Here is a 21,405-nt window from a genome sequence, read left to right on the forward strand (position 1 = left end):
GCTGAATAATAAAATAAGCTAGCAAAAAATAAGCTATCCAAATGGACACTAATACTCTAAAGTTTAACGGTGTTTTGATTTTACTACCTAAAGTTTCAGGATTTGGACTTTATCTCCTAAAATTTGGAGGTATTTGGATTTTATCCCAGAAGTTTCAAAGTTCATATTTTACATCTAAAGTTCTATTTTGTTTTCACAGCAACCATCTTCGTCCATATTTTTTGTTAGGGTTGTGTTTGGAAACATGTAAAATATTTTACGAGTGTAAAATGTTTCTAGGTGGAAATATTTTTGGGAAAAAAAAATATGTTCAAGTGTTTGGTTGCATCTTGAAAATTGTTTTGGAAAATATTTTCAAATGTTTGATTGCATTTTGAAAGTGCTATTTTTCTACTAGTTTCTCACATTTTCTCAGCTTTCAAACAAATTTTATAATAGAAAATTTCAATATATAAACTTAAAGAAACAAGACTCAAAACAAAACCATTCATTAAACACCATCATCATCAGTCAAACTGAGAGAGGGAGGACAAAAATAGTGAGCGATTGAAGGAAAGAGAAAGGTAGATTGAGAAAGAGATAAAGATTGATCATGGGTGGGTTGATCTAGAGGCGATGGTGATGAGATCAATAGGAAAAAATGACGAGATCAGTCATGAATGGGTCAATCTAGAGGTAGTGGCAATGAGATCAAGAGGAAAAAAAAAAAGACAAGATCATCATGGGTGACGACGACAAGATCGTGAGGAGATGATATGACTCAAATCGTAGGGATTGCATGCACGATAGCAAAGAAATGGGTCAAGGACAACGATCTGGGCTTCACTGACGGCCAATCTCTTCGTCCTTCAGCTTAGGCTTGGCATGACTCATAAGTGATGAGAGTTCAAGCGAGGAGAACAACAAAATTTCGGAGGAGTGTAAATGGTTTGAAGGGAATATTGGTGTGTAAAATATTTTAAAAGTTTGGGTGGATTATTTTACGGTTAAACTCATAAATTTTTAGTTTGACCTTATTTTCCTGAGTTGCTAAACAACATAATCGATGTAAAACATTTTACAATTTTCCCTTACACCCAAAACAAACACAGCCCAAGGGCCGCATAAACTTGTCACTCATGTTTAGTTCATTCAATAAAATTATTTAATTTTTTTGGGCTATAAATATGATGTGACATCATTTTATTGGATAAACTAAATATGTGTTGCAAATTTATGTGGCATTAAACGAAAAATATGGACAAAGAGGTTGTTGATGCAAATATAATAGAACTTCAAGCATAAAATCCAAACACTCCTAAATTTCAGGAGGTAGAATTCAAATTCTAAAACGTCAAAGTGTATAATCCATACACCAAAAAACTTTTGGTGTATAGTTTGCAATTTAGTTTTTTTTTATATAAAAAATAAATATGAGGTCGTGGATACGTGGTAATTAGAGATGTCATTCAAATGTGATGTTTGTTTGTAATAAAATGTTTTTTCCCCAGCATTTTTAAGTGCTTATTTCAATAAAATCTTCCCTCCCTAAATATGTTTTTGGCTGTTTAATATAGTTGTACAATTTGAAAAATGGTTTATGCCCAAAAAGATTGTAAAACATATTTTCAAAACATCTCTCTCACTTGCCACGAAGTCGAGCCCCCTAATTTTGTAATAACGTGCTCCTCCAGTAACCACCAAACTCAATTGAAAGAGGTGGCAGCGATGCCAACATCAAGTTGTTGTCTCTTGCTCGGTTTATCATTTCTTCACACTTTTATCATCCCTTAATTGTCCACAATTTGATCGTTGAAGTTATCATCATCACTACTTTGCTACAATCCACCCAGTCAGAGGTGTCATTACTTTGATGTTGTCCATCCCCGCTAGAGACGTCATCCAACAATGCAATTTAGTCAATATGGGTTTATTATATCTTCTCTATATATTAAGAGGATTTAGAAAGTTAGTTATGATTTTAAAAAATATTCAAAATACCCCTAATCTAATTAAATAATCCATATTCTTAAAAAATAAAATAAAAAACGAGTTTAAAATTGCAATTCAACAAAATTTAAAATTATATATATGTATATATTAGAGAAAAATTTTTCCTAAAAATTAGCACACTCTCTATTTAAATATATTTTACGCATGTTTGATACATTTTTTTCCTAAAATCTAACACACACTAAACCGAACAGTTTACTCAATTTTCAATTCTAAATTTTAGTTTTTTGAAAAATTCATTCCTATGTAACCTCATTAACAATATATAAATTCAAATTGAAAAATTACATTAAGTTCAAAATAAATAAATAAAAAAGTCTCATCGCACATGTGCAACACGTGTGATAAAGACTAGTTATTATTACTAGCTTCATCGCACGCGCTTCATGTGTGTGATGAGGCTTTTTTTTTTTAGTAATCATATTTTGTAGAAAAAAAACTGTATTTAATTATTTTATATATATAATATTTATTTTAAAAATATAATTTATAAGTGAATAAATTAATTTAAAAATTAATAGGAGAGTGGTCTTATTTTTTAGGCAATATTTTAGTGGGAGTTAGAGTTGCATTTTTACCGGATTATCTTTTAGTTTTATCTCAACTTAAACATAGGACTGTAATGGCATTTTTAAACTAAAAAAATGAGGAATCCAAACAGGAAAAGTCCATTAAATAGTAGTATAGATTATCATTTGATGAAATTGCTAATGTTTGGGTTTGCGTGAGTTGATTTATGTATAATTTGTTGTAATTTGCTTTGACCTAGTGTCAATTGATATATTTAATCATTTAGTTTTTTTTTTGTGTGGAGCCAAACACTAACCAAAAAAAAAAAAAACTCAAGCATGTTCAAGAATCAAACTAATTAACCAAACACTAGTAAACAATTGTTTTAGCCTTTTCTTTTGTCTCTTCATTTATGCTTTCATCCTTTGCCCTTTATAACTTTCCCCTTCTGAAGACAAGTTTAAACTTTTCACTCTGTTTTTTGACTTTATCTTCTTTGCTTTTCCGTTTTTTGTTCTTTAAGTGTAGTGTTGGTCTTTGTTTTATTTCTCTTATGGTTTGAGTCGTAGCCTTCTCAAGTTACACCTATGGGTGATTCTGTTATTAATCGAGACTTTGCTTGGACAGAGAGCAGTGAGTCAGATGTGAGCTCAGACCCTTTTGCTGATGAATCTGACTTATATTCACAAAGTAGTGATGATCTAGAAGCTCCTTTCGCAAGGCATGGCCCTCTGATGGAAGCTAATCCTAAACCCATCCACATGCAACGCCTTTTTTGGACTCAATGTGCATTGGGGTTTGTTTTGGACTATAGAAAATTTTCTATGTTAAATATTAGCATTGATACACTATGTTGAATATGCTATTATGGATGCGGAAGCGAAAGCATAAAGTATAGAACACAATAACACAAGAGGATTACGTGGTTCAGCCTAACGGCTTACATCCACGGAGGAAACCCTAAAGGGCTACATCAATAATATATTAGAGTGTAGAACAAATCCTGTGTTACAATGAACCATAACATGTGTATATATAGTAGACTAAACCCTAAACTAATAGACTTCTAGTACAAGTAGGAAACTTGGCTTGCACACAAAGTAGAATTAGGCTTGGGCTTATACTAATGAGCTAATATATCTCTAACATTCTATAGCACATCTTCAGCAGCTAATCTGGTCTGCTTAGAGACTCCGAGGAGCAGTGACTGTTGTAGGACAAGACTCTTTCTTTTATGTGATCCACTTTGAGAGTCTGGAGGATTTGGAGTGTATTTGTTCAGAGGGGCCTTGGTCTATAGATGGTGCGTTGTTGGTATTGGAAAAATGGCGTCCAAATTTGGTAATGAGTAAGTTGCATTTAAATTTTGTGTCAATCTGGGTTCAGCTTCATGGATTACCTTTAGAATATCAGTATCCGAAGTTGGCTGAAAGAATGGGTCAAATGATAGGATCCTTTGAGAAAATTGATTGGGAAGATAGTCTGCCTAGGAATATAAGGTTTATGAGGATAAAGGTGAGATTGAATCCACAGATGCCTATTGCCTCGGGGTTTATGCTCCGATTGGATGATGGTACTAGGACTTGGGTTCAATGTAGATATGAGAGAGTGCATAAACTTTGTACTAAATGTGGACTCATAGGACATACTAGAAGTTAGTGCAGTGAGAGCATGGATGAAGTGGAGCGTATGCTTATTCGTCAAAGACAGAGGATCCAAAGGTTATTTCAGGTTCCTTATGCTTTTGATTCTCTGGAACCCTAATTTCATAATGAATTAAGAGCTTATTTTAATAAGAGGATGCGCTAGAGTACAAGAGCAAGATATGGGTATGTGGATGTTGATAATCTCTCATAGGAGCACTCCTCACATGTTATTATGGACCTTGAACCACCGTTGGCCCCCAATCCAAACCCCAACCAGAGTAATTCTGCTGTCCCCACACCTCTCCATCAAGACTTTGTGCATGCATCACTCCATTTAGCCATTCTCTCCCTGTCTATCAATAGAGGTAACATTCCACCAACCCTTGCAAATTCCCCAAATTCATCTACTAAAACCCCACACAACCAAAACTTACATGCAAACCCTCCTTTGGAGTCTAACCCAAATCCCAATTCAAACATCAACATGCATGCAACCCAAGAGATTCAAACCAATAATTCACTGCATGGGATGTGGGTCAATGGTATAGGTCCGTTTATGACAAATGGGAAATTAAGGGAGGCTTCAAGGTCTTCCTCAGCAACTGAAAGTGATTATGAGACAGTTGTGATGTTTAACTTAGATAGACTCAATGATAATCGTCCTGAATGGGTATGTGGGGCCGCATAGGAGAGGGGTCAAATCGCAGAGTCTCCTGCTAGATCTCCTAATTTCTTGGTCAATAGAGAGGATAGAGATAGGTCACGGGATGTAACTGGAAGTGTGAGACATGGACCTTCTATTATTTCTACTAGTGGCTCAACCCAATTTCAAGACCCCAATCAGAACATGCAAGGCCTTCACACTACAGATAACTCGGTCCAATCAATCAGTCTTGATACGGGGCTAGATGCTATTAGAAATTCAGAGACATATGACACAGATTCCAAGCACTTTTCTTCTACTTTAGCTAGGACTGATCCTGGTATTTTGAGCGGTATTCAGTGCGATCCGGAGTTGAGGGTCAAATGTGGACCTTCCAAGAAGAGAATTGGTACTGAACTAGGCAAGATTGGGAGGAACATTAGGCAGAAGCTGTTTTATGCAATGTTATTAATTCCGCTTCGGAACCCGTTTCGGTTTATCTAGTGGAACGAAATATTTCGGTACTAACCTATTTCAATGTACCGTTTCAGTGTTTTTCGGAGTTCCTTAAAATAATATATATATATATTACTATTATATAAAATAATGAATTATTTAAATAAAATTGGATTAAAATATTTATTTATAATTTTTCTACAAACAAAATTCACATTTTGGATGTAAACAGCACAAATATACAATAAATATAAAAGTCAAAACATCTCTGCATGGCAGCACCTTATCAACCACTCAATATTTTTTTTTAAATAACAAAAAATCAGGCTTTAGCATTCTACTCTAGAAACAGCTGGAAATCAATACATTGAAACTTGAAACTATTTAGGCTTAGTTTATGATTTTTTTATTTTATTTCTTAAAGATTCATCTTTTCTAAGAAGGAGTCTAGAGTCTCTGGACTGTTGGTTTGTCTTCTCATCTTATAGTGTTCGTCTTCTTCATTTGAATGCCCCCAAATGTTTAGCGTAAGTCTCTTATTTCTCATCTTCTTTCTAGTTTCTACTTTTTCTTTATCTTACCCTCTACGTTCTCGTCACAACCACGTTTTCATTTTTTTTTTCCTTTTCTCTTCTTTGTCAGATACAAAATCCATACCGCCCGAAATCCACATCTCGGCCGGAATGACTCGAAACTGACCGAAATCTGACCCAAGGTGGAACATGAGGTATTCTCGTATCGGTTTGCATACCGGTACGAAAAATTTCGGTTGTTTCGACTAGAACGAAACGGAATCAATAACAATGGTTTTATGGGTCTTTCTCCAAGGAAGGTACCTTTTACTCCTCTCTCAAGTAGAATTGTTCATATACTTCTTGTCAATCTAAGAATGTTGAGATAATCCTGTGTAATCCAAAGGGTTGGGGAAGCTGACCCTAATCAGCTTCCCCAACAACAATGAGGATCATGAGCTGGAATTGCAGGAGTTTGGGCAAATCCTCTGCAATTCTTCAGTGCAAGAAAAAAGCCCTTGACTGAAAACCTGATTTTTTGTTTCTCATGGAGACTCATCTTGTTAGCAGTAAAGGGAAGGAAGTGTGGGAAAATGTGGTTTCTCTGAGGGGTGGGAGGTGCCTAGGGTAGGTTTGAGTGGTTGACTTATTTTAGCTTGGTTACCCAGACCAGACCTAAGGGTTGTGTTTGATTCTCAAAACACTATACATATTAATTAATTGGATGATAGAGGCAACCCTCTCTCCATCACTTTTGTCTATGGACATTCTAATCATTCCAAGAGAGGGGTAGTGTGGCAACAATTAAAATCGATGAAACAATGGGCACATCCTAGTTGGCTTTGCATAGAGGATTCCAACCAAATCCTTAACAAAGAGGAAAAATTCTCTTTTAAAAATGGGAACATCGGTGGAGCTGAGGAATTTCAGCAGGTTCTAAGAGACTTGCAATTATGAGATTTGAGTGCCTTAGGTCAGAGGTTCATATGGATGAACAAAAGGGAGGAAGAAGACTTTGTCATGGAAAGGTTGGATAGAGCTTTTGGGAGTGTGGAGTGGGTTAATCAATATCCTTTCTACTCCCTTAAGAATCTTCCAATAATTCGATCTGATCATGGTCCAATTCTACTGGACCTTGAAGTTCAAACACCCTTTAGGAAGAGACCTTTTAGATTTGAACTTATGTGGTTAACCCACGAGGACTGTAAAGAGATGGTGCATCATGCTTGGGATTTGCAATCCATAGGGTCAAGAGCTACTTAATTGAGGAACAAATTCATTAATGTTAAGCAAAAGGCCCTTGAATGGAATAAACAAGTTTTTGGCAAAGTGGAAGTTGAAATCAAGAGGAAACAGAGTCAATTACAATAGTTGCAGGACTCCATTGTGTCTAGTGAAGATGTAAGGAGGGAGAGAGTCTATAGGGAGGAATTGGAGGAACTTCTGAATAGGGAGGAGTTGATGTGGGCGCAAAAAGCTAGAACAAATTGGTTTCTACATGGGGATAGGAATACAAGATACTTCCAAACTGTGGTCAAACAATGGAGGTCTAGGAATAGAATACTTCAAATTAAGGATGATCATAGGCACTTTACTAACAATCATGAGGAAATTGGGCAGATTTTTATTGATTCTTTCAAAAGAAGTTACAGTTGTAATTCATCTTTAGCTATGGAGAGTATTATACAGGAATTACATGGGCTTCCAATCCCTTCTCTCACTGATCAACAGGTACATTATCTTAATAGTGGTATGTCCAACAGAGAGGTTGAAGAGGCAATTTTTCAAATGGGACCTTACAAGGCCCCTGGGCCTGATGGTTAGGGGTGTCCAGTCAGACTCGATACTCGACCCACCTGGCCGATCCGGCCCGATAACCGACCGACACTACGCTGGCGACAGTCGGTGGCAGATCTACTCTCCCAGAACCCGAGACCAGCGGGTCAGTTGACGGGTTAGAGCATGGGAAACCGATTTTCAACCGACTCGACCGGAATCTTCACCTGAAATAGCTTTTCTCCTCTGATTTAAGTAGTTTGCTAGTCTATTCTGTCCGATCTATCGAGATCTGGCCTGATTTCTTCGAGATCCACCAAGATCTTGTCAAGATCGCGCCGGATCTCGTTGAGATCTGCCAAGAACTCTTCGAGATCAGGCCTGCTCTCGTTGAGATCTGCCAAGAACTCTTCGAGATCAGGCCTGCTCTCGTTGAGATCTACCAAGATCTCGAAGAAATCTGGTCAATCCAGCAAAAATAGGCAGATTTTGGCAAATTTTGGTGACGATTCGCCCAGTTCGAGCCCAAGCGGAAACTGATCGGAAAAAGAAGACGTTCGACCACTCGAACCGTTGCCGTCAGCGGGTCAGCAGCAGATCCAGATTTAGGGGACCCGAAGTGATTGGGTCGGTTCCGGGTTGGGCACAAACTTGACCCGGACCGACCCATGGACAAGCCTACTGATGGTAACCCTGTTTTTTTCTTTCATAAATTCTAGTCCATTGTTAAAATTGATGTGTGTAACGCTGTTCAAGCTTTCTTCCATTCTGATTCCCTTCTTAAGGCTATTAATCAAACCTTCATTACTCTCATCCCAAAACTTCCTAACCTTGAAGAAGTGTCCCATTTTAGGCCTATCAGTCTTTACAATGTGTTTTATAAAATCATTTCAAAGGTTTTTTTGTCAATAGATTGAAGCCTATTGTGGATAGTACTATTACTCCTTATCAAAATGCCTTCATAAAGGGTAGGAATATCATTGATAATATTTTGTTGGCCCATGAGATTATTGATGTGATTAGGAAAAAAAGGGGGAAGAGGGATAGCTATGGGATTTTGAAAATTGACATGTCTAAAGCCTATGATAGGGTTAACTGCAATTTTTTGAAGGCTATTCTAACTGTTATGAGGTTTGATCCTAAGTGGATTAAGTGGATCATGGAGTGTGTTACATCAGTTGAATATACCTTGTTGATCAATGGAAGTATGACTAAGTCCTTCAAACCATCTCAAGGTCTAAGACAAGGAGACCCTTTATCACCTTATCTATTCCTTATGTGTGCAAATATTTTATCCATTTCTTTAACCCATGCTAAGGTCCTAAAGAAAATCAGAGGCATCAAAGTCGGCAAAAATGGCTTGTTTTTCTCCCACTTATTGTTTGCTGATGACTCTTTGCTGTTTTTCAGGAAAGATAAGAATTCTGTTCAAAACCTCCAAAGCATCTTGGATTGGTATTGTTCCATCTCTGGTCAATCTATAAATTTGGCTAAGTCTGATGTGTTTTGTTCTCCAAACATGCCTATGGAGGAGCAGGTAGGACTTGCTAACTCCCTCAAGGTCAATCTAGTTTAACAACCTAGCAAATATCTTGGTGTTTAGTTCAAACTGAGAGGTAATAGGATTGCTGACTTTCAATTTCTCATTGACAAATTGCAAGCAAAATTATAAGGTTGGAAAACGAAGCTGTTGTCTCAAGCTGATAGAACAACCTTAATTGCTTATGTTCTTCAATCTTTGCCTTTTATACTTTTTTTCTTGCTTTAAAGTTCCAGAAGCTGTTTGTAGTAAAATGGTTCATGATTATGGAGAAAAGAAATTGCACCTCATTAATTGGGATAGGATTAGTCAGCCTAAGAAATTGGGTGGTTTGGGGATTTAGAAATTCAAACACATGAACCAGGCTTTGCTAAACAAGCAATATTGGAGGTTATGTCAGAATCCTAACTCTCTCCTTGCTAAAACTGTTAAGGCTAGATATTTTCCTACTAGTTCTATTCAAGAGTATAGGGTAAAACCTCACCATTCATGGGTTTGGAGAAATACCATCAAAGCTGAACATCCTTTCATGAGAGAAGGGAAATGGAGGGTTGGGAATGGGTATAACATCCCTTTAAACCACAAGGATTGGTTTTCCCATTCAAGTTTGAGTGCACACCAACCTCAACTCCCTACAGCCACTGTGGGAGATTTGATTGATCATGATGATAGGACTTGGAAGGCTAATTTGGTTAGGAGTTTATATCCATTTCATCAAGCTTCAAAAATCCTTCAAATCCCTATCTCCAAGATGAATTATGTACAAGATAAACTTTGTTGGAAATTCTCCAATAATGGGAAGTATCAAGTGCACAAAGCCTATGACATTTTAATTAGGAAGAATGTTGGCCAATATAGTTTTTTTTCAAGCTCATTCGGGTTGGTGGAGGTCTTTTTGGAAAATTAAGGTTCCATTGAAGACCAGTAATTTTTTTTGAAAACTCTTGAACAATTGTCTGCCAACTTTTCATAATCTTCATGTTAGAGGTATATCCAATGGAAATCTATGCCCAATGTGTAATGAGGAGGAGGAAAGTCTAACCCATCTCTTCCTTCTTTGTCCATTCACAAGGGCTTGTTGGCATGGAACCACTCTAGCCATCCATACTTCAGATTTTACTAACCTGTCTATTCAAAATTGGCTGAAACAAAATTATTTCAAGGCATGATTTGAGGGATTTGGACTCTATGTCTTATTTGCAAGATGTCTTTATCACTCTATGGGTTATTTGGAATAATAGGAACAACGTGGTGCACCAAGGAATCATCCCTAGCCCAATGGATGTAATTTTAATTGCTTACAATTTCTCTTGCAGGTATAAGGCCTCTCTCTCAAGCAGTCAGCCCCCGAGAAGAAGTGATAGTAGAAGTCCCAACACAAGGCAGCAGCCTGCAGCAAGGGACTAGAACTTAATCATCAAAGTTGCAACAATTAGGAATAGGAGGTAGTGTAGATTTGGTATTGTATATGAAGCACTAACTTTGTAGGGAGAAAATGTGTTTTTTGGAGTAGCAAGCATTACTGCTAGAACAACCATTGGAGCTTTTTTGGAGGCTGTTATTAAAGTTGGATTGGTAGCCAAAGCACAAGGTTTTTAGAATGTTTTGTTCATCATGGATAGCAAAGGACTCATGCAGACCATTGTTGAGGTACAAATTTTCAGGCCCTAATTTCTTTAGTCTGCTCACAAAAATACTTGCACAAGCCCAAGAATTATTTTGAAACACACAAAATATCTCTCATGCGTTACTTAAATATTTTGCATGTTATAGGGCTCCCACAAATATTTTCTATATATATAAGTCCCACAAATTACTTTGGGCCATCTCACAAATACTACCCACTATATTCCATATATTATCCAACTTGAGTTTTCACAAAAAATGTCCATCACCTTGCTACCAACATTGGGCCACAAAATTATGTTTCCTCCACAAAAAGCCCAAAATCATTTAACTTGTGAGCAAGACCAAAAAAAACAAAAAAGCCCAATAAGACCCTTTACTAAGCCTGTTGCTACACGGCACCTCTAAGCCCGTTGCTACATGGCACCTTACTAAGCCCGTTGCTACACGGCACCTCTAAGCCCGTTGCTACACGGCACCTTTTCTAAGCTCGTTGCTACACGGCAATATTTTTACAAAAATCTCAAACTATTTTAACAAAGGCCAAATACTAATTTGGCAAACTATTTCATAAAAGCCCAAGTACTAATTTGGCATTATTTTTACAAAAGCCCGAATACTAATTTGACACTATTTAGCAAAGTCCAAATATTAGTTTGACACTATTTTACAAAAGCCCAAATACTCATTTGGTACTATTTTAGCAAAGCCCAAATATTAATTTGGCAACTATTTCTAAAAGTCCAATATCATTTTGGCAACTATTTCCAAAAGTCCAATGTCACTTTGGCAACTATTTCTAAAAGACCAATATTATTTTTGGCAACTATTTCCTAAAACCCAAATATTATTTGGCAACTATTTCATAAAGCCCAAATATTATTTGGCAACTATTTCCAAAAGCCCAATGTCACTTTGGCAACTATTTCTAAAAGCCCAATATTATCTTTGGCAACTATTTCCTAAAGCCCAAATATTATTTGGCAATTATTTCATAAAACCCAATATTATTTGGCAATTATTTCCTAAAGCCCAAATATTATTTGGCAACTATTTTCAAAAGCCCAATGTCACTTTGGCAACTATTTCTAAAAACCCAATATTATTTTGGCAACTATTTCCTAAAGCCCAAATATTATTTGACAATTATTTCATAAAGCCCAATATTATTTTTGGCAATTATTTCCTAAAACCCAAATATTATTTAACAGCTATTTCATAAAGTCCAATATTATTTGGCAACTATTTCCTAAAAGCCCAATGTCATTTTGACAACTATTTTCAAAAGCCCAATATTGTTTTTGGCACTATTTCTAAAAGCCCAAATACTATTTTTGGAACATCTTTACAAAACTTAAATATTATCTGATGATGCTAAGAAAATCAGTAGGCTGGATGTTTCGGACTTGGAATGACCACTTGCTCTCTTATTGGCCTGAAAAAGAAAGAGAAACGATCAAAGGTGACCGGGGTTGCCGGCCAAGAACCCTCTGATGGCAAAGTTAGTTTTCTCTCTATATTTTTGGAGTTTCAACTTTTTGGGAGCAGTAAAATGGTACCTTTGCTTTGTCTGAATGAACATTTATATAGTGTTCTAATAGATGGTTATCGCAATTATAACCTCCCTTGGATTCAAGGAGGCGCAAGGATTTAAAGATAACTTCCATAACCGTTTAAGAGTTATATACTTCTTACACAACGGATACTTAGAAGTTACGCGTGAAATAAGGAGTTGTCACATTACACTCGAAAATTTTCCCAAGTATGATATCCTCGTCCTAGTATCCCCTTGTCGAGTGTACTTAGCTTAGAAATAGGGGTCGTTTCATCTACGGACGAATTTCTTTCAGGACGAGTTTGTCGACACTCTGGACGAGCGTCTCATTCCCTGGTCACGTGGACCTCGTCCAAGGCTCTTCCTCTTTGGACGAGGTCATTATAGGTAAGGTTTTTTAGGAGTTCTTGCAATACTAGCTGGGTCACGGACGACCTCTATGGACGACTTCAAGATAGGCTCTATCATACCTTATCATTATTTTAACAATTATTTCACATGTACCAAATCCCTTACTTATGGGAATTATAAGTATTCATCCTTCAAGAAATACTTCTCTTGCAAAGTTTATAAAAGCCCATGAGTATCATTCATGGCAAAATTCTTCATTTAGTAGTTCGCTAGTCTATTCTGTCCGATCTATCGAGATCTGGCCTGATTTCTTCGAGATCTTGCTTGATCTCTTTGAGATCCACCAAGATCGCGTCGGATCTCTTCGAGATCGCACCGGATCTCGTTGAGATCTGCCGAGATCTCTTCGAGATCAGGCCTGATCTCGTTGAGATCTACCAAGATCTCTTCGAAATCTGGTCAATCCAGCAAAAATAGGTAGATTTTGGCAAATTTTGGTGACGATTCGCCCAGTTCGAGCCCAAGCGGAAACTGATCGGAAAAAGAAGACGTTCGACCACTCGAACCGTTGCCGTCAGCGGGTCAGCAGCAGATCCAGATTTAGGGGACCCGAAGTGATTGGGTCGGTTTCGGGTTGGGCACAAACTTGACCCGGACCGACCCATGGACAAGCCTACTGATGGTAACCCTGTTTTTTTCTTTCATAAATTCTAGTCCATTGTTAAAATTGATGTGTGTAACGCTGTTCAAGCTTTCTTCCATTCTGGTTCCCTTCTTAAGGCTATTAATCAAACCTTCATTACTCTCATCCCAAAACTTCCTAACCTTGAAGAAGTGTCCCATTTTAGGCCTATCAGTCTTTACAATGTGTTTTATAAAATCATTTCAAAGGTTTTTTTGTCAATAGATTGAAGCCTATTGTGGATAGTACTATTACTCCTTATCAAAATGCCTTCATAAAGGGTAGGAATATCATTGATAATATTTTGTTGGCCCATGAGATTATTGATGTGATTAGGAAAAAAAGGGAGAAGAGGGATAGCTATGGGATTTTGAAAATTGACATGTCTAAAGCCTATGATAGGGTTAACTGCAATTTTTTGAAGGCTGTTCTAACTGTTATGAGGTTTTATCCTAAGTGGATTAAGTGGATCATGGAGTGTGTTACATCAGTTGAATATACCTTGTTGATCAATGGAAGTATGACTAAGTCCTTCAAACCATCTCAAGGTCTAAGACAAGGAGACCCTTTATCACCTTATCTATTCCTTATGTGTGCAAATATTTTATCCATTTCTTTAACCCATGCTAAGGTCCTAAAGAAAATCAGAGGCATCAAAGTCGGCAAAAATGGCTTGTTTTTCTCCCACTTATTGTTTGCTGATGACTCTTTGCTGTTTTTCAGGAAAGATAAGAATTCTGTTCAAAACCTCCAAAGCATCTTGGATTGGTATTGTTCCATCTCTGGTCAATCTATAAATTTGGCTAAGTCTGATGTGTTTTGTTCTCCAAACATGCCTATGGAGGAGCAGGTAGGACTTGCTAACTCCCTCAAGGTCAATCTAGTTTAACAACCTAGCAAATATCTTGGTGTTTAGTTCAAACTGAGAGGTAATAGGATTGCTGACTTTCAATTTCTCATTGACAAATTGCAAGCAAAATTATAAGGTTGGAAAACGAAGCTGTTGTCTCAAGCTGGTAGAACAACCTTAATTGCTTATGTTCTTCAATCTTTGCCTTTTATACTTTTTTTCTTGCTTTAAAGTTCCAGAAGCTGTTTGTAGTAAAATGGTTCATGATTATGGAGAAAAGAAATTGCACCTCATTAATTGGGATAGGATTAGTCAGCCTAAGAAATTGGGTGGTTTGGGGATTTAGAAATTCAAACACATGAACCAGGCTTTGCTAAACAAGCAATATTGGAGGTTATGTCAGAATCCTAACTCTCTCCTTGCTAAAACTGTTAAGGCTAGATATTTTCCTACTAGTTCTATTCAAGAGTATAGGGTAAAACCTCACCATTCATGGGTTTGGAGAAATACCATCAAAGCTGAACATCCTTTCATGAGAGAAGGGAAATGGAGGGTTGGGAATGGGTATAACATCCCTTTAAACCACAAGGATTGGTTTTCCCATTCAAGTTTGAGTGCACACCAGCCTCAACTCCCTACAGCCACTGTGGGAGATTTGATTGATCATGATGATAGGACTTGGAAGGCTAATTTGGTTAGGAGTTTATATCCATTTCATCAAGCTTCAAAAATCCTTCAAATCCCTATCTCCAAGACGAATTTTGTACAAGATAAACTTTGTTGGAAATTCTCCAATAATGGGAAGTATCAAGTGCACAAAGCCTATGACATTTTAAGTAGGAAGAATGCTGGCCAATATAGTTTTTTTTCAAGCTCATTCGGGTTGGTGGAGGTCTTTTTGGAAAATTAAGGTTCCATTGAAGACCAGTAATTTTTTTTGAAAACTCTTGAACAATTGTCTGCCAACTTTTCATAATCTTCATGTTAGAGGTATATCCAATGGAAATCTATGCCCAATGTGTAATGAGGAGCGGGAAAGTCTAACCCATCTCTTCCTTCTTTGTCCATTCACAAGGGCTTGTTGGCATGGAACCACTCTAGCCATCCATACTTCAGATTTTACTAACCTGTCTATTCAAAATTGGCTGAAACAAAATTATTTCAAGGCATGATTTGAGGGATTTGGACTCTATGTCTTATTTGCAAGATGTCTTTATCACTCTATGGGTTATTTGGAATAATAGGAACAATGTGGTGCACCAAGGAATCATCCCTAGCCCAATGGATGTAATTTTAATTGCTTAAAATTTCTCTTGCAGGTATAAGGCCTCTCTCTCAAGCAGTCAACCCCCGAGAAGAAGCGATAGTAGAAGTCCCAACACAAGGCAGCAGCCTGCAGCAAGGGACTAGAACTTAATCATCAAAGTTGCAACAATTAGGAATAGGAGGCAGTGTAGATTTGGTATTGTATATGAAGCACTAACTTTGTAGGGAGAAAATGTGTTTTTTGGAGTAGCAAGCATTACTGCTAGAACAACCATTGGAGCTCTTTTGGAGGCTGTTATTAAAGTTGGATTGGTAGCCAAAGCACAAGGTTTTTAGAATGTTTTGTTCATCACAGATAGCAAAGGACTCATGCAGACCATTGTTGAGGTACAAATTTTCAATCCCTAATTTCTTTAGCCTGCTCACAAAAATACTTGCACAAGCCCAAGAATTATTTTGAAACACACAAAATATCTCTCATGCGTTACTTAAATATTTTGCATGTTATAGGGCTCCCACAAATATTTTCTACATATATAAGTCCCACAAATTACTTTGGGCCATCTCACAAATACTACCCACTATATTCCATATATTATCCAACTTGAGTTTTCACAAAAAATGTCCATCACCTTGCTACCAACATTGGGCCACAAAATTATGTTTCCTCCACAAAAAGCCCAAAATCATTTAACTTGTGAGCAAGACCCAAAAAAACAAAAAAGCCCAATAAGACCCTTTACTAAGCCTGTTGCTACACGGCACCTCTAAGCCCGTTGCTACATGGCACCTTACTAAGCCCGTTGCTACACGGCACCTCTAAGCTCGTTGCTACACGGCACCTTTTCTAAGCTCGTTGCTACACGGCAATATTTTTACAAAAATCTCAAACTATTTTAACAAAGGCCAAATACTAATTTGGCAAACTATTTCATAAAAGCCCAAGTACTAATTTGGCATTATTTTTACAAAAGCCCGAATACTAATTTGACACTATTTAGCAAAGCCCAAATATTAGTTTGACACTATTTTACAAAAGCCCAAATACTCATTTGGTACTATTTTAGCAAAGCCCAAATATTAATTTGGCAACTATTTCTAAAAGTCCAATATCATTTTGGCAACTATTTCCAAAAGTCCAATGTCACTTTGGCAACTATTTCTAAAAGACCAATATTATTTTTGGCAACCATTTCCTAAAACCCAAATATTATTTGGCAACTATTTCATAAAGCCCAAATATTATTTGGCAACTATTTCCAAAAGCCCAATGTCATTTTGGCAACTATTTCTAAAAGCCCAATATTATCTTTGGCAACTATTTCCTGAAGCCCAAATATTATTTGGCAATTATTTCATAAAACCCAATATTATTTGGCAATTATTTCCTAAAGCCCAAATATTATTTGGCAACTATTTTCAAAAGCCCAATGTCACTTTGGCAACTATTTCTAAAAGCCCAATATTATTTTGGCAACTATTTCCTAAAGCCCAAATATTATTTGACAATTATTTCATAAAGCCCAATATTATTTTTGGCAATTATTTCCTAAAACCCAAATATTATTTAACAGCTATTTCATAAAGTCCAATATTATTTGGCAACTATTTCCTAAAAGCCCAATGTCATTTTGACAACTATTTTCAAAAGCCCAATATTGTTTTTGGCACTATTTCTAAAAGCCCAAATACTATTTTTGGAACATCTTTACAAAACTTAAATATTATCTGATGATGCTAAGAAAATCAGTAGGCTGGATGTTTCGGACTTGGAATGACCACTTGCTCTCTTATTGGCCTGAAAAAGAAAGAGAAACGATCAAAGGTGACCGGGGTTGCCGGCCAAGAACCCTCCGATGGCAAAGTTAGTTTTCTCTCTATATTTTTGGAGTTTCAACTTTTTGGAAGTAGTAAAAACGTACCTTTGCTTTGTCTGAATGAACGTTTATATAGTGTTCTAATAGATGGTTATCGCAATTATAACCTCCCTTGGATTCAAGGAGGCGCAAGGATTTAAAGATAACTTCCATAACCGTTTAAGAGTTATATACTTCTTACACAACGGATACTTAGAAGTTACGCGTGAAATAAGGAGTTGTCACATTACACTCAGAAATTTTTCCAAGTATGATATCCTCGTCCTAGTATCCCCTTGTCGAGTGTACTTATCTTAGAAATAGGGGTCGTTTCATCTACAGACGAATTTCTTTCAGGACGAGCTTGTCGACACTCTGGACGAGCGTCTCATTCCCTGGTCACGTGGACCTCGTCCAAGGCTCTTCCTCTTTGGACGAGGTCATTATAGGTAAGGTTTTTTAGGAGTTCTTGCAATACTAGCTGGGTCACGGACGACCTCTATGGACGACTTCAAGATAGGCTCTATCATACCTTATCATTATTTTAACAATTATTTCACATGTACCAAATCCCTTACTTATGGGAATTATAAGTATTCATCCTTCAAGAAATACTTCTCTTGCAAAGTTTATAAAAGCCCATGAGTATCATTCATGGCAAAATTCTTCATTTAGTAGGAATAATCAGGCCCAAGGCAGCTCAAACATAAGGTCCAATTGGACCAGCCGAGCCCATACTCAAGTCCTAGCAGTTGAAGCTCACGTGAGCTGATCAACCAAAACCCAGCACAAGTCAACAGCTGGAGCCTACTGCTGTCAAGTTTCAGCTTGTCCCATCGGGTCAGAACAGGACACATGTCCATCAGGGGTTGAACCCTTCCTCCACAAGCTGAAATATCATCATTTATTATGTGACATAAAGCTGAAACAGACTTGACATAGAGCTGAAGCACATCAGCCAGTCATCTCCTCTTTCTCTTCCAACCCATTCGGTTAAGCATCAAAGGCAGCCATGACTAGGCCATTAAGAATGTGTTTAGATAGAGTGTTTTGGCGTCTGCATTTAGCCCAAGCGCGTTTTGCAGTTTTTTTTCTTTTTTTCCCAGCCGCACTTGTTGATTTTCCCGCGTTTCACCTTTTTTTTTTTGTTGCAGCACGTGTTTCAGGGGGACAAACAGCTACTGTTCATGAACAGTAGCCGTATATTTCTGACTTTTCAGCCACTTTCTTCTGTGAACAGTGCATTCGTGCACTGTTCAAGGACCCACAAATTTCATTTTCAACCATTTTTTATTAAAAATGGGTCTCACAATACTATTCACACATTTAAAAATTATTTTGCTACAGTGTTTTCAGTTTTCAGTTTTCAGCAATAAGTTCTATCCAAACAGACCCTAAAGCTCTTAAAGCAAGTTGAAATCAACTCAATTTTCATGGAAAAAAATATGTATTTTTTGGTTCATGGACCAAGCACATGAACCCCTAATGGGGAAAATTAGGGAAATGTGGTTTGGAAGGCACCAAGGGGATCCCAGCAGAGTTCACAGCAAAAGCTCCAAGGTTGACACCTGGCTTGGGGTGATGCAATTGCCTTTGGGAGCCCTGAATTTAGTAAGCAGCACAACCAAGGTCATTAGCTTAATGCATGCTCTAACCCCATCAGCCAAGACCAATCAGCATTAATGCTAAGTCAGAATCCCAGCTGATATTACCCAAAAACAGCAAGAGTCTTCCAAAAAGTTAAGCTTACCATTCTTAGCTAAAATTCTAAGAATGAATCCCTAAGGATTTTCTGAAGATTGGGGAAGATTTAGCAAAAGTTATTTGCCAATTGCCGCCTAAATCTTAACTATAAATAGAACCCTCCATTAATGCCTCAAGGGGGGACAAGAACACACCAAGAGATATACTCATAGAGAAAAACTCTCACAAAACCCTTCTGTTTCAGCTCCCTTTAAGCTCCAGCAAAGTTCTAATTCATTAAGTTCTCAACTTCAAGCATGGAAACTGAGTTCCTCAACTCCTAGCTTAAAAACACCTTTCATACCTTTACTTGAAGACATATAGCCCCTCCCTAGTAGAAAGTCCCAACAGCTATACCATGCACTCTCACTCATTACCCATACTACTCACAAATGGCTCTCTCCACTCATTATATATACTACATTCATGAGCATGCCTTGGCACCATAATGGTCTTGCTGCACTAGCTGGGATCTCTATCTCTCCCTTCATCTCACACTAAGCTTTCCTCATTATTTGCTATCATAGAACCCATGATATTTATCTATTCATTTACTATTCATGGTTATGATGTAACTGTTACCATAAATTTTTTCCCTCATATTATTGTATTAGAAGACTCTTCCTTAGAGCTAATGGATGATGATTTTGATGTTTCCTCTTAATCTGTGAAATACTTAAAGTTTATTTCATTTTACTGTACTGCTGAGTAACTCTTTTCTGCAGAATCATATCACGGCTGGGTCATTTTTTGCAGAAGCATTTTGTAGCTGGGTAACTTTTTCCTGTAGAAACATATTACGGCTGGGTCATTTTCTACAGAAGCACTTTGCAACTGGGTAACTCTTTTCTGCAGAAACATATTATGGCTGGGTCATTTTTTGCAGAAACACTTTACGACTGGGATTATTTTCTGCAGAAGCCTTCTATTGCTGGGCTATTGGGCTATTTCTCGTAGTATACTTTTTAACCACATTGATGTGTCCGCTGTAAGGATTGTTTACGGGCCATTCTTGTAAATCCAAATCTAGATCCAAGGCATAGTGAATTATTTGGATCTTCGCCGATAGCCTTTGGGCTGTGCATTAAGCCCATTGTCGAGTTTCAGTTTAGGCCCCCGACCCAATATAAATCTCATTTGTCGGAAGGGAAACTTTTTCGCCCCCGACAACCATCAGAAGGAATGTGTCACAGATTGGATGGATAGCACTAGGCTTGTAGACTATTGCTTCCTGAATCAGAATGGATTGTTTTGTGATATTTTTTGGGTTCCTCATGTTATTGTGAAAGATATTTGGTCTGTAGCTAAAGTGGTAGCATAGATGCCACAACACTATTACTACCAGTTTCCAGCTGGTCTTTTGTAATGCACCTGTGTACTATAATTCTCCCTTTAATGGTATGGGAAAAAAAACTTATTTAGGCCTCAAATATCATGATTCATGACACAAATCATTAAAGTTTAGGGGTCCACAATTGAGTCTCACCTCAACATATAAAAGTAATCATATATGATTCTAAGATAGTTGTATAATTTGTTCCACTCCCTTTCAAAGTTACTATAGCTTTTGAGTGAGTTGTAGTGTACCTTTATTTTAGAACTCATTTCCCTCTTTTTTGTGCACCTGTGTTTGTTTCTAAAAAAAAAAGTGATTTAAAATGTACTGTTTGATTTTGATGTTATTAAATTAGTAAACTTCCTTTTTTTGGGTTCTATTCACACTTGGTTTAGATTTGAAGTTTGGCATTCACCAAGTTGGAGTTCAATTACAACAGGTAACACTCTACTTGTCGACGACATGATAATGGCAGGCAAAATGCATATAATAAGATTAGATAAATAAGATTTGAGACATTGAGATGGTGTCTCATTCTGAGATCTTAAAACATACATATTGCGTCTACGTGAAAATGCAGACGCATTTTTGGCTTTTTTTTAAAAATAAAAAAAATTTTCAGCGCTTGGTGCTCTATTCATGGGACATGAACAGTGTATCTAGGCTTATGAACAGTAATTTTAAAAGTGAACGGTAACCGAAAAATAATTTTTTATTATTTTCAGTTTTCAGCAAAATAAGCGGTATCTAAATGCATACATAATAAAGTGCTTTGAAAAACTTTTCGAACACGCATTTGGTTAAAATGCATAATAGCATAACATGCACACACAAAAAAAAAAGAAAAGAAAAGCATAATAACACACAAGATCTAAATGCACAACTTGCAACACAAAATGCATTAACCATTGCACTCCGCATTATGTTGAAGGTTTAATGCTTGATATGGGCGTGCAGTGTAGTTTATTTCACGGTGACATAAGGAGAAGCTTCAAATTCATAAGTAAATCATTCCAAAAAAAAAAAATCATAAGTAAATTGTTCATATTTATTTATTAGGTATTA

The sequence above is a fragment of the Castanea sativa genome, chromosome 1 (genome assembly GCF_040712315.1).
Source record: "Castanea sativa cultivar Marrone di Chiusa Pesio chromosome 1, ASM4071231v1".
In the NCBI taxonomy this organism is placed as follows: domain Eukaryota; kingdom Viridiplantae; phylum Streptophyta; class Magnoliopsida; order Fagales; family Fagaceae; genus Castanea; species Castanea sativa.